Source organism: Phyllobates terribilis, unplaced genomic scaffold (assembly GCF_046119375.1).
Source record: "Phyllobates terribilis strain yellow unplaced genomic scaffold, ASM4611937v1 Scaffold_2__4_contigs__length_985480577, whole genome shotgun sequence".
Classification (NCBI taxonomy): Eukaryota; Metazoa; Chordata; class Amphibia; order Anura; family Dendrobatidae; genus Phyllobates; species Phyllobates terribilis.
In genome coordinates, this window is record NW_027362762.1 from 408,735,074 (window position 1) to 408,749,761 (window position 14,688).

Sequence of the window (14,688 nt, forward strand, 5' to 3'; positions counted from 1 at the left end):
AAATGCTCGGGTGCTCGAAGCTCGGGCCGAGCTCGCCGTGATACTCTGGTGCTCGACCCGAGCAACGAGCCTAATGTTAGTCTATGGGAGACTCGAGCATTTTTGCGGTGGCACCCCCGGCAGTCTTTTAAAAGCCTAACAAGTGCCCAAAACGATAGTGACAGTGCTCAAATGACATGGGGATCGCCCCAGGAAGCATTTCTGACCCCCAGGTCACTGCTGTCAACAACGTGGTCAGAGGTATTAAGCCACTTTTACAGGCTCACAATAAAACGTTCAAAAACGAAACAAACTTTTTTCCTGTGAAATATGTTAAGGAACATCCTTTCCAGGGTAAAGACTTGTGTATAAGTTAAAATAAATGACCAAAAACAAAAATACTCCTCCACACCTTCGGCTATGTTCACAAGTAGCATTTTTTATGCGTTTTTGCACTTTTGTATTGCTTTCAACTATGACAAATGCATTCACCGGGAAATGTCATTTTAACATTTTACAACCTTATCTGGCCATGTGCTGTGTGACACATGCATAAAGTGCTGAAAAGACAAGGGAACAGCATGGGGAAGACCCCTGGAAGCATCTCTGACTCCCAGGTCACTGTCTAAAAGTGTGCCCATCATAAGTGATCCTTACCGCATCAGAAGATGCAGACTTGCAACTATCCCCATGCAAGTTCTAGTCCCAGGGCAGTGTTCAATTGTACCTCCCCCATTCCTTGCAATACAAGCGCAAGTATGCAGCCTGCCACCCACCCACCCCCAGGCTGCAATACCATACTGCTTGCTTGCTTGAACTTGAAATTGGGCCTTTTAGGCATGTGGAGGTGGAATCTGGCCACCACGTCATGGCTGTGTTGGCGGCCCGGAATCCATACTCGGTCCCCAGCCGCCCGGCGGCCGGGTGTCCATACTCGGTCCCCAGCCGCCCGGCGGCCGGGTGTCCATACTCGGTCCCCAGCTGCCCCGCGGCCGGGTGTCCACACACGGTCCCCAGCCGCCTGGGGGCAGCCATGTGTCCATAAACTGTCCCCAGCCGCCCCTATTTCTCCTTGGAACATTCCCACACACACTTTTCTTAGCCCGGCCTGCTTTCGGCAGCATTGGACGAGCCCACCAGAGAACCAGACTCCTCCGGTGGGCCCTGACTTCTCCATCGGTGGAGTTGAGAGTGCCAAGGTGAGGAGCATGATGATGATGATGACAGAAGTTAGCATCTGCTATGTTTTCTTTTAATGCAAGTGTAAGTGTGCAGCCTGCCACCCACCCACCCCCAGACTGCAATTCATACTGCTAGCTTGCACTTGAAATGGGGCCTTTTAGTTTAGAGGAGGCTGAAGCTGGCCACTACCTCATGGCTGCTTCGGCAGCGAGGTATCCATACTCAGTCCCCAGCCGCCCCTATTTGTCCTGGTGTGCCTTATACATAAGATTAAGCGCTTATACCAAAACATTACCTGTGCCCTCCCCAGTGCATTTAGTGGGAAGGAGAGCCTATTCCGCTGTAGTGTGTGCATGCCAAACCCCTGTTCATGGTACATGCGAAGATGCCTCCCACCTTGCACCTGTCGTTGCAGACTTGCAACTATCCCCATTCAAGTCCTTGTCCCAGGGCAGTGTTCAATTGTACCTCTCCCATTCCTTGCAATGCAAGCGCAAGTAGGCAGCCTGCCACCCACCCACCCCCAGGCTGCAATACCATACTGCTTGCTTGCACTTTAAATTGGGCCTATTAGGCATGTGGAGGCGGAATCTGGCCACCACGCCATGGCTGTGTCAGCGGCCTGGTATCCATACTCACTCAGTCCCCAGCCGCCTGGTGGCCTGGTGTCCCCGCTTGCTCCCCAGCCTCCAGGGGGTGGCCGGGTGTCCATACTCGGTCCCCAGCCACCCCTATTTGTCCCGGTAACCTTTCCCACACTTTTCCTAGCCTGGCCTGCTTTAGGGCAGCATTGGCCATGCCCACCGGACTATCAGACTCCTCTGGTGGGCCCTGGCTTCTCCATCAGGGGAGTTGAGCGTGCCAAGGTGAGGAGCATGATGAGGATGATAGAAGTTAGCATCTGCTTTGTTTTGTTGTAATGCAAGCGCATGTATGTAGTAGCGGCTAGGCCTGAGGTAGTCAGCGTTTTGGCACATATCCTACCTCCTCCGAGGATTGCTGGATGTTTTCCTGCTACTATCCAAGTTCTATGACTCCCGTTAAAACAAAGGTTCAGGTGATAAATGATGGATGAGGTAGTGGAAAAGGAGAATGGTCCCTGTTCCTCCTGCTCTTTCACATCAATATCAGGCCAGTCAACCAGATATGTCTTGTAGGATATGTTTCTGTAACAAAAGGAGCGGTTCGGCTACAAAGTTATAGGGCATACAGTGAGTGCAATGCCTACCAAAAATTTCGAGCCACTCCAATGCCCCTTGGAAATGAGATGGAGGTCAGAGGGCGTTAACTAAACCTTTTTTTCCATTTATAGCAACTGGGTCTCCCGTGCACTGTTGGCCTAAGCAGTGAATGGAAGGCTTTCCAAAAATTATGAGGAACTGCAATGCCCCTTACAAGAGCTATGTGTGGCACCCCAGGGGTCTGGTCACCACAGTAATAGAGATATTACATCGGAGAGCAAGTGGGAGGTTTCCTGGTCAAGATCCCTTAAACATGCAACATCCTCCTGCCCCAGTCCTGGGAGGGGAGAATTCTGCCCTTATAAACTGGATCTGGGGTGGGGTTGAGTGAATCAGAACAGTCAGAGTCAGAATGAGAGCAAGGGAAAGTAACAGCAAGGAGCTCTGTAGGAGCTAGAAGCTAAAGACCAGGGGCTGGAAGTTGAGCAGAGCTTGCCCTGGCAGAAGACCATAGGAACCGGACACAGGAGTCCGAAGCTGTGAGGACTTATATATCCAGCAGCAGAAACCAGCCGGCAGGGGATTTCAGGTCCTCTGGCCATAGAAGCCCGGAGGCTCAGTCACAAGCAAGGGACCAGCACCGCCGTCGTGGAGCGGAGGCTAACAGAAGGCCCCAAGTCACCAGCCATACGGGTGAGCACTACACGGTACACTCAAGGACGTGGGCTACTTCTGCCCGCTTACAGCAAGGTAGCCAGGAAGAGTGCAGACAGATGGGGAGGCCTACAACTCCACCTGGCCAGGGGAACTCCTGCTTGCTCACAGACTGACCAGGCCTCTTATGCTAGCCAGTACTCCCGGGAGGGTCTACCTTATAATCATCAGTAAAGACCCTGAACTGCACTGCAAAGACTGAGTCTCGTGCACCATCACCCCCATCATCCACGCTCACTGCCCTGAGGCTATACTCCTCCCGAGGGGAGTTATTCCATTCTATGCTGCGCACACAACACCAGCCTCAGCGGTCTGCCTCGCAGCGGTGGTACTCCCTGACCGCAATCCACGGGTGACGCAGTCAGGCAATTAACCTCAAAACCTAAGAAAGATTGCCACTGGTTTGACCAGCCTGAGCCACGGGACCGGGTCACCGCCACGGAGACTACAGACCCCAGATGCCCGGCACCGTGTATCCCACACACGTGTACACACGGCCCAGGGGGCGCGTCACATGCAGTACAGCATATTACAAACATAAGTCCCATTATTGGGGACTGGGTGTCCCATAGTATTTGCTTATGCCTTGCAAGCAAAAGCTGCCAAAAATAAGGACGGAGGAACTTGCAATGCTGGCACCCTGGTGGTATAGTGGTGGTGGAGAAGATGATTAAACAGCCGAAACGAGGAAGCGTATACCCATGTGTGGGTGTGAAGCGGTGCATGTGAATACACCTCCCGAAATAACACAGTGGATTTGACTTTATGTTACTCTGCTGTCATTTGGTGGTGATGAGAAGTCTGGACTAATCCAGGCCTTGTTCATTTTGATAAGGGTCAGCTTGTCAGCATTGTCAGTTGACAGGCGAGTGCGCTTATCAGTTATAATTCCCCCAGCGGCACTAAAAACACGCTCCGATAACACGCTAGCGGCAGGGCAGGCCAGGACCTCCAAGGCGTACAGAGCGAGTTCATTCCAAGTGTCCAGCTTGGATACCCAATAATTAAAAGGCACAGAGGAATCACGGAGGACGCTGGTATGATCGGCAAGGTACTCCCTCACCATCTTTTGAAACTTTCCACTCCTTGTGAGAGTACCCCGCGCCTCAGGGCCTGTAAGCTGGCCGGGTGTCAGAAAACTGTCCCAGAATGTTGACAGTGTTCCCCTGCCTCTGCTGGATTGGAGTTGCATCTCTCTCGCCTGTACGCCTTGGTTGGGCAACGAACTGTGACCTCTGCCGCTAGCGTGTTCAGATGGGAATTCTTTTAACAGTTCTGCAGCAAGGGCCTTCTGGTATTGCCCCATTTTTGTAGACCTCTCCACCTCAGGAATAAGAGAGTGAAAGTTCTCCTTGTAGCGGGGGTCTACAAGTGTCACCAACCAGTAATGACTGTCACCCAACATTTTGACAACGCGAGGGTCACAGTTAAGGCAGCGTAACATAAAGTCAGCCATGCGTGCCAGACTGGTAACGGGCAAGATTTCCGTGTCCTCACCAAGATTACGACTGACCATGCTCTCCTCCTCCTCCTCTTCCTCCTCCCCCCTGTCCTCAGGCCACCCACGCTGAACCGACGGTATGACACTTGTACAGGTACTACCGTCTACAACGCATGATAGCAGCTCCTGTTCTTCCTCCTCCTCCTCCTCCCCCCCCCCTCTCCCTCATTGTCCCCCAATGCACATTGGGATGAGATGAGGCTGGGCTGTGAGGCTACGGCTTCTTGATCCATCTCATCATACTCTTGCAACGCTCTCTGCAGAGAATTAAAGAGGAGGCATTGCAGCCAAAGACAGACAAGTGGGATGCTGACACTAATGATGGCTTCATCGCCACTCACCATCTTGGTGGCCTCCTCAAAGTTTGTCAGGATGGTACATAGGTCAGACATCCAGGTCCACTCCTGAGGTCTTATGTGTGGAGTCTGACCTGAATATCGACGGCCTTGTTGCAGCTGGTACTCCACAACTGCTCTCTTCTGCTCACAAATCCTTTGCAACATGTGGAGGGTAGAGTTCCAACGTGTGGGGACATCACACACAAGTCGGTGTGCCGGAATCTGCAAACGCTGCTGCAACACAGCAAGGGCGGCGGAAGCTGTAGCCGATTTGCGAAAATGAGCTGACAGGCGGCGTACTTTCACGAGCAGATCTGCAACTCGGGGTACGATTTAAGAAACTGCTGAACCACGAGGTTAAGCACATAAGCCAGGCATGGTACGTGTGTGATTTCACCTTGCCTCAGAGCCGCCACCAGGTTACGGCCATTGTCACACACGACCATGCCGGGATGTAGGTTCAGCTGTCTCAGCCACTGCTCTTTCACAGCTATCCACAACTCACAAGCAGTGTGAGGTTTATCACCTAAGCTTATGAGTTTCAGCACAGCCTGTTGCCGCTTGGCGGAGGCAGTACTGCAATGCTTCCAGCTTGTAACTGATGTGGTGATATCTGAGATGGAGGCTGAACATGAGGAGGAGGAGAGGCATGCGCAGGAGCTGTACACTGTGGGGGCAACTCTGACTGACATAGGGCCTGCAATCCTCGGTGTGGGGAGGATGTGTTCCGTCCCAAGGTCCGACTGGGTCCTGGCTTCCACTATGTTTACCCAGTGTGCCGTCAGAGAGATGGACCGTCCCTGGCTACAAGCACTTGTCCACGTGTCCGTTGTCAGGTGGACTCTCACAGTAACTGCGTTGTTGAGGGCACGGCAGATGCTTTGGGACATGTGCTTGTGTAGTGCGGGGATGGCACACCGGGCAAAATAGTGTCGGCTGGGGACCAAGTACCGAGGGACGGCCACCGCCATAAGATTGCGGAAGGATTCCGTCTCCACCAGCCTAAAAGGCAGCATTTCCAATGCAAGCAGTCGTGAAATGTGCGAATTTAGGGCTGTGTCCTATGGGGGGCTAGCTGCGAATTTCCGCTTTCATTCAAAGGTCTAGGATATGGACAATTGAACGCTGTGGTGGGACGTGGACATGGACGTTGATGCTGTTTCTTGAGAAACTGCCATAACAAGTGAAGACTGAGAGGAGGGGGCATCTTTACATGCAGTATGGACAGGGGATTGCCTTGCACACACAACAGGGGGTTCTATTGCACGCACAACAGTGGAAGAAGCAGTGGTGACACCCGCTGACACTGGTCGTGGACCCTGGGTTTCGCCCCACAAAGTCGGGTGCTTTGCTGCCATGTGCCTCATCATGCTGGTGGTGGTCAGGCTGGTAGTTTTGTCACCCCTGCTGATGCTGGCATGGCAGGTGGAACATATGGCCTTTTTGGGGTTATCAGCAGAGTCTTTAAAAAAGTTCCAGACTCTGGAAGACCTACCGCTTGTACTGGCAACGTCCCTCGTGTTGGTTTTACGGGGAACGGTTGCCTGCCTTCTGTCTGCGGCCACCACACTGCTTCTTCCTGCCTGTTGGGGTACTCTGCCTCCCTCCCCCTGTGTGCTGCTGGCCTCACTCTGCATGTCCTCCTTCCACGTTGGGTCAGTTACTAGATCATCCACCACCTCCTCCTCTTCCACTTGCACACCACGATCCTCCTCCTCACTTCCTGGCAATTGTCTCGTCATCGTCCACCTCTTGTGACAGATTGCCAACGTCGACTTCCTGTGGCCGTGGCTGTTCAAATATTTGGGCATCGCAACATGGGATCTCCACTTCCACCACTTCAAGCGTATCAGGCAAGGGGCCCAAATATGGAAATGGACCAGTGAACAGCTCTTCAGAGTGTCCAAGTGTGGGATCACTTGCTGTCTGACGACACTTGGCATGGTGGGAGGAAGGAGCATCAGGGTGAGGAGGAGTATGCGGTCGAGACTCACGGCTACTAAGAGTTGACCGTGTGGAAGACAGACCGGAGGTGGTGGTGCCCAGGTAATTGGAAGTATTATCTGCTATCCAATTAATAACCTGTTCACACTGATCAGTCCTCAATACTGGTGGTGTTCTGTGCTTCCCTAGTAATTCAGTCAAGAAGTGGGAGCGAGAAGATGTGGCTGTTGGTTGTGGCACATTTTCACCTTGGCCACGGCCCCGTCCTCTGCATGAACCGTCACCAGAACGTCCACTTCCACGTCCCTTGCCACACGCCTTGCCCATTGTAAATGAAGTAAAATAGTGCAAGTGTAAGCTATCAATGGAAAAGGGGTAATAGAGTAGATTAGAACCGTGGAAGAGGAAAACCAGTTATTGTTTACTGGGGTATACCACACTTTTTTTAAATAGAGATATTTGCGGCTGAACAGAGAGCGACACACTCAAACTGCTTTTTTTTTAGATACCAAAGGCCCAAAACTGGATAGTACAGCGATTTGACCCGTGGAATTGCGAAACCACACTGGGATGTCAGGCCTACACAAGACTATTTTCAACAGATATCTTTTTGTGTCACAACAGTCAGGAGACACTACTGTTTTTCTTTACGGAAAAAACTACCAAAACCTGAATAATAGAGATTTTTTACCGTGGGATGGCAAAACCACAGTTATTGTTTACTGGGGTATACCACACTTTTTTAAATAGAGATATTTGGGGCTGAACAGTGAGCGACACACTCAAACTTTTTTTTTTTAGATACAAATGGACCAAAAGTGGATAATACAGAGGTTTGAACCGTGGAAGTGCAAAACACTTCTGTTTCTCTAGCCTACACCAGACTATTTTCAACAGTTATATTTGTGTCTGAAAAATCAGAGACACGCTTTTTTTTTGGTGGGGGGGGGGGGGGACACACCAAAAGGTTAATAAGACGGGTATTTGTACAGTGTGAAGGAGGAAAAAAAAAAGGAGGATTTAGATGAAAAAAAAAGGATTTTTCCTGGCCCCCGACACCTGGTGCTAAGTCCTGCAATTTCAGCAACAGGAGCACACAGGACTGTAATGCAGCGTTTGCTGGTATAACCACTGTGTCTCCTATACAGCCTGCCTTCCTGGTATCTGGGATAGATATTAGTCCTGAAAAGGACTGTTTATTTGTTCTGGCAGCCTTTACAGACCCTACACTAACTATTTCGCAGTTTTTATCTCTCCCTAAATCAGCAGCGCTGTCCCTACAGTGTCTAATCCGGAGCGACTGTGTCCAAGATGGCGGCGCCCCGTTTTAAATACTCGAGGTGACGCTGTTCGGCCAGCCAATCACTGTAATGCCCACAAACAACATGGCTGCAGCATTACAGTGACTGGCTGGCAATCCCTGCATGTTCATTGGCTCTGTAAAGAGCGCCAAACATGCAGGGCGGAGACCCGAGCTCCCGCCCGAGTAACCCGGAAATGCTCGGTGCTCGCCGAACAACCCGAGTAGCGTGATGCTCGGGCGAGTACCGAGCAGTGTCGAGCATGTTCGCTCAACATTATTAGAGAGGCCATCACCCTCGCCTACTCTTCGGGAGATAAGGAACTACCAGAGGGGTGGAGGGCACACTCCACCAGAGCAGTAGCAACTTCCTGGGCCGAGAAGAGGGGGTTTCCATCGAAGACATATGTAAGGTTGCCACCTGGTCTTCTCCCGCAACCTTCTATAGGCATTATAGGCTAGATATGGGTGATTCCTCTGATCTCACCTTTGGGAGAAGGGTGCTTCAGGCTGTGGTCCCTCCCTAATCTCCTTTCGTTTCTGTAATTCTCTCGTGGTGCTGTCATAGGAGTACAAATAAAGCCTTAATTACTTACCGGTAACAGGATTTTTCGCAGCCCATGACAGCACTCTTATATTCCCTCCCTACACTGGTGTTTCGCACCCCCGTATAGTTAATTTCCTTTTTTGCACTCTTGCGGGAAGTTAGTTAAAGTCATTGGCTTATAATGAATTTGTTGTAATTAACCTTGGTGGTCCTCTGATGCTCTGTTAACTTAAACTGAGGTGGGAGAGAGGTGCCGCCCTTTTTAACTTGCAGGTTTCCTGTCCTTGATGGGCGGATCCTCTCTCTCGTGGTGCTGTCATCGGCTCCGAAAAATCCCGTTACCGGTAAGTAACTAAGGCTTTTGGCACGCTTGGGAGGGCGCAACGAGTCCACCACTGGGCCAACTGCAATGACAAACCTCCCTGGTCCCAAATGTTTGACCTCGTACATCTGGTCCAAAAGTGGTTGCAATCTGAATCTTCCTCCTCCACACAAATGGTCAAGAAAGTTGTCATAGGCAGGTTCATACACTCCCTTCCGAGGTTGGTGCAATCCTGGGTTACCTAGGGAGATCCCCGTAATGCCGATGACTTGGTGGGGTTAGTTGAAAGGTACCAGGCGGTTGAGAGTTCCTTAGGGAAACAAGGGGTTGTAGCGTCTCCATACCGGGGTTCCCAAAAGGGGGTGGACACCCAAAAGAGGGGATCTAGAGCCACATCTGGGGGGCATCCGAGAGCCCAGGAGGGGGTCTGAGTTGCTGTCAAAGGTCCTGCCCAATAACCTAGTATGTTGGAGATGTCACATAGCCGCCTGTTGCCCATGACCAACAAGCCAATGGACTGCAGTGCAGGACTGCGCTGTTTGTACTTTGCATATCCTGTCTGCAATGCTGTCCCTTAACCAGGTGAGGGACCGCAGGCATGCCTCATGTCAGTGAATAGAGAGCAAGTGACTGCTCTATTAGACTCAGAGTTTGGTAACCATAGTGAGGGCCACAATTCCTCATTGTCTGGTTCCGAGGAAAAAGATCGGTATCCATGGGGACACTAAGGACTACCCTGTAGCCCGAGTGGTCATAGACAAAAACTGTGGTGCCGAGTTCCATGAGGTGGGCGTAGTCAAGGGCCTGTTGCACCCTATTATAATAGGGCGGGACTTTGCCTTGTTTTGGGACTTTTGGGAGGAAGCCAGGTTGTCCGGACAACAACTAGGTCACTCCTGAAGAAACCTCATTGCATGCCGCCGCCGGGTTTCCTTTTTGTGTGCTTGTTGGGAATGAGGCAGCATCCCCAGAGGCCAACATCCCTGACCTGGAGATTTCTGGGGGAAACTTTGGCACCACCCAGCTCAGGGACTTAACTCTAAAACTAACTCTTTTGATAATGTACCTGTTCTTAATGGTGTAGCTCAAGAGCCGGGGCTGACACCCGATATCAGAACTTTGCAGTAAATGGGGAGCTATTATATCGGGTCACCAAGCTCAGAGGGGAGGTAATCGAGCAGTTACTAGTGCCAGGGCCTACTGACACAAGGTTTTAGATATGGCCCATGCACATGTCTTAGGTGGTCATCTGGAGGTAGAAAAAACCCTAGAAAGGATCCTCCAGAGGTTCTACTGCCCTGGGTGTCACCGAGAGATAGTGAATTATTGTAGGTCCTGTCCCACCTGTCAACTGACCTCACTTCCATAGCCCTTTAGTGCCTCTGCCTATCATTGATGTCACGTTCGATTGCATTGCCATGGATCTAGATTTGCCATGTCCGCCAGATGACATCAGTACATCCTGGTGGTACTGGACTGTGCTACACAGTATCTGGAAGCTGTATCACTACGAAACTCCTCCTCCAAGGACTGGGTTGCGGAAAGAGATCCTAACGGAGCAAGGGACTGCATTTATGTCGAAGGTAATGAGGGAGTTGTGCAATATCCTGCAGACAACACAACTCAGGACCTCAGTCTACCACCCACAGACAGATGGCTTAGTGGAGAGTTTTAATAAAATCTTGAAGGCCATGTTGAAGAAGGTCATAGACAAAAACGGCCGGGACTGGGGCTGTCTACTGCCATACCTTCTATTCTCCATCAGAAAAGTCCCACAGGCCTCTACTGGATTCTCCCCTTTCGAGCTGTTATATGGCCGACACCCCTGTGGACTCCTGGACATGGTAAAGGAGACCTGGGAGGCGGAATCTACACCCCACAGGAGTGTAATCGAACATGCGGCCCAGATGCAAGAGAGGATTTCAGAGGTGATGTCCACTGAGAAAGAACACCTCCTCAAAGCACAAGAGGCACAGTCGAGGGTGTACAATAGGTCGGCAAGGGTGAGATACTTAAACCCTGGGGATCAGGTACTGGTGCTGGTACCTACGGTTGAGAGCAAATTCCTGGCTAAGTGGCAGGGCCCCTATGAAGTAGTGTAAAAGATTGGCAATGTCAATTATAAAATGCATTTTATAGTTGACATCGCCAATCTTTTCCACTACTTCATAGGGGCTCCAGGGAGAAGGAAGCCCTACCAGGTGTACTATATCAACCTGATAAAGCCATGGCGAGATAGGGAGACCATGGTAGCTCTGTGTTTGGCGAAGTTGGAAGCCGATGTGGGAGACGTCAAGGTGGCAGAATCACTGTCACGTGCCCAGAAGCAACAATGCTGAGTTACTGCAGCGGAACAAGGATCTGTTCTTGGATTTACCGGGGTGTACTCAGATCGTAGAACATGAGGTGCTTACGGAGCTTCGTGTCCGAGTGAACTTGAAGCCATATCTGATTCCTGAAGCCCGCTGAGAGGTAATCTCTAAGGAGGTGAAGCTCATGCTGAGTCTGTGTCATTGAGGAGTCCAAGAGATGCTGGTCCAGTCCCATAGTCTTGGTGCCGAAACCAGATGGAGAATGGCGGTTATGCAATGACTATAGGAAACTAAATGAGGTCTCTAAGTTTGGTTCGTACCCTATGCTCATGTCAAGGTGTTAAGGGAGGGCAATAACCCTTCACGGTTGACCAAGTGAGTGTCAAATTATTATGTTGATTGTTTCCGTTTGGTTTTCTGTGGATTGCGCAATGTTCTGTATTGGGAGTATTCAAAGAATCTCTGATCCCGTTTATTTTGCGTAGCATTTTATATTGTTTTGATTATATCAATAGCCAATGAACTCTACAGCCATACTACAATACTATAGGCTAACTGATGTTAGTACAATTATTACGGAAAACACATATATGGTCATATTATCATTGTTAGTTTGAAGCACTATGGAAATTTTACAAGGTCAAACCTGGCCTAAACAAGTTAGATAACAGAGTGTCTGACAAAATGTTCTCTTGAGAAAAAGTTAGTGTGAGATACATTCTCTTTCTCTCTCTTACCATAGAACTTATGTTATGCAAGGAGTGATAATAACATGATTTTAACGCAAGCAAACAAAATGGAGTTGCTCTAGCATGAGTATCAATATGTCCTTTACATTCCCCCCTAAAAATTATGTTATTATCAACAATAGAGGTGCTTTCTTAGGGTCATGTTTTGAGCCTGAGGGACATTGGTCTTCACCCAATTAGTGCCCTTGTTACCAATTGGGGCTGTCGCGGCATGTCCATCCCCCCTTGTTAGTTGATTTAATCATAAGCTCAGATCTGAGGTTGGTTGGGGCAAGCGGGTAAAGGTCATCATTCTCTTGTCATCCAGGTCCTCAATGCTGGTTACATGTCCGTGTATAGTAGCACTGGATGTCAGTTAACAGTGTCCTCCTTGCTTTCGACTGACTGACAGGTTTTCCTCATGCAAAATGGGATACAATAAAAGACTAGTTTTAGTAAAACATATATTAACAAGCAAGCAACAATATGCAACACTCTTTGGTCAATTCGTTATGTTTGTTATACTCTTCCCTGAGTTTCCTAATGTCTTCCTTTTTAGTCTTTAACCGTATGGTAGAGTCGGGATCAATATAGTGACAACAGGCTGGGCCAATAACCTGACACATCCCTTCTTGAGCTGCTGTCAAATAGTCCAGCACTAAGGTCTGTTGATTATCCACTATAAGTTGATTCTGCACCGCAACAGTAGTATTAATTACTTCCAAAATATTCTAATATTCTAAATCTGGTCATCCAAGAAATCAATGACTTCCACTAACTATCTTATCGGGTATACTCATTTGTACTAAATGAGGTCTTCCTGATGGGCGTGGGGTGTTTTTGGCATGTTTAAAAATGGTATAAAGAGGGATGGCTCTCATATCTACTTTACTATGGGGAATAAGATAAGTGGCTGAAGTTAGCCGGGCCAATGTACAAGTCCCCCCTACTCCGACTGGGAGCCATTTGTACGCATTATTCCCACAGACCCAATATGTGGCTGATGGTAAATCCCATACAGCAGAATGCTGTAATACTAATTTATGCACCAAATCAATAAAAATGGTGTTATTTGATAACATACACCATGAAGGCATTTGTCCCAGGGGGCTACAATATCCAACATTTGGATTGCCACATGTTGGATTACTAGGCTTATATTCAGAAAATTCATTACAAGGGACATTACCAGATATTTTATAACGTGTCATTGGTGCCTTTTATAAACAGATTTGCATGTACCCATGAGTGATTCTGAATGTATCTTTCCAATAATGACAGTCTGGGACCGCCAGAAAGGGCATACTAGCAGCTGAAACTGGTGAGTGAGTACATATCCAACAGTCACTGATCTGGTTGTTTTCTAATTGTCTTAATTCTTGTACCAAAATCTGATGGTGAGTAATGAACTTATTATTAAAGTACTCTGTTGTAGGCTATTCCAGGTATTGACTAGTTTAACCATATATATTATCATAAAACATCTCAGCTGTTGGGATTGTCAGGAGCACTTGGTATGGTCCGTCATACAATGGTTTTAGTCCGTGTTTCAAAACATGCCTCTTCACATACCCTCAGGCCTGGAGATTATGTGTATGACAACCTTCTGCATCAGCTGTATCTGGAATAGAAGATGATACTAACGCATGGGTGTTAGTTAGGGCTTTGGCAAGCTGAATCACATATTGCACAACATAATCTGTTTCTTCTGATAATTGTTGTGGGGTAAATCTAGCTATAGCTATAGCTGGTTGTGACCTAAATAGTATCTCATAGGGTGACAGTTTGTGTTTCCCTATGGGTGTGGTGCGTATGTGATATAGTGCAATGGGAAGGAGCTCAGGCCACTGGGCCGTAGTCTCCTGCATCATTTTGGTTCATTGCCCTTTTAGTGTGCCATTCAATCTCTCCACCTTGCCACTTGACTGTGGATGGTAAGGAGTATGTAACGTCACTGTTGAGCCGATCATAAGTATTTCTTGATATATGCATGAGGAAATGGCTGGTCCTTGATCACTTTTGATAACTTGCAGCCTCTACCAATGTATCTTCAGTTGTGACAGCATACCCAGTATGAAACCTGCCAGAGGTGTCAACATATCTGGATCCATCCGTATATGACGTAAGTTCTGGGTCATCCAAGGGTACTTCCCCCACTAAAACAAGTGGAGTTGACTCCGCAATGATCTGTTCCGGACAGTCATGTGGTGAAGCCTCTTTCCCCTCTCCTTCAGGTGCTGGTAGCAGGGTGGCTGGGTTGATGGTGGTGCACCGGTGTAATTTCACATTTTCTGGCAACATCAACGAACACTACAGCCGCAGGTGTCTCTGTGTAGACAGATGTTTAGGTTGCTGTGTGGCGTGAACCGCTCGTTGACAGCTGTGGGAGGCTCTGGCTACCGGGTCCAGATGCGCTGAGTAATACCCGACTGGGCACTGCTTTGTACAGTGTTTCTGCATTAGTACTCCGGCTGCATGTCCTCCTGTCTCAGAGACATACAAATGGAAAGACATTATCCTTTACTTTAGTTGCTCAAAGGCTTGTTGCAGCTGTTCTTGGTGGTTCTTGTTTACATCAGCCAGAGTGTCTTCTTTTAATGCATCATATAGGGGTTGCATCAGACGTGAGGCGTCTGGAAT